Raw genomic sequence first — 395 nt, 5'->3', positions numbered from 1 at the left:
ACGGTGATTCAGCCAGTGATGACGCTCTCATTGGTGCCCTGGTAGAAGGAGCACATGATGGGGGGTGCGGCACTGGCTCTCCTCAGTTTGCGGAGGAAGTAGAGGCGTGTTTGAGCTTTCTTGGCCAGTGTTGTGGTGTTGTTGGTCCAGGAGAGGTCCTCAGAGATGTGCACCCCCAGGAACTTGGTACTGCTCACTTTCTCCACTACAGCACCATCGATGGTCAGTGGGGGATGCTTTAGAGGTTTTCTCCTGAAGTCCACAATGATCCCTTTAGTCTTTGCCACATTGAGGAAGAGGTTGTTGTCCTTATACCACTGTACCAGTTGGCACACCTCACTCCTGTAGTTGGCCTCATCATTGTTGGTAATGAGGCCAACTACAGTCATGTCATC

General features: G+C 51.6%; 1 protein-coding gene across 1 annotated transcript in view; it reads left to right on the top strand.

Moving 5' to 3' along the window:
• LOC109952854 (extracellular calcium-sensing receptor-like) overlaps positions 1-395 on the top strand; it is an 8,327-nt gene that overhangs the window by 6,252 nt on the left and 1,680 nt on the right. The window lies entirely within an intron of this gene.

The sequence above is a fragment of the Monopterus albus genome, unplaced genomic scaffold, assembly GCF_001952655.1.
Source record: "Monopterus albus unplaced genomic scaffold, M_albus_1.0 scaffold506.1, whole genome shotgun sequence".
Taxonomy (NCBI): Eukaryota; Metazoa; Chordata; class Actinopteri; order Synbranchiformes; family Synbranchidae; genus Monopterus; species Monopterus albus.
The sequence above is the reverse complement of the archived record's forward strand: the minus strand, read 5'-3'. Positions and strand labels throughout refer to the sequence as shown.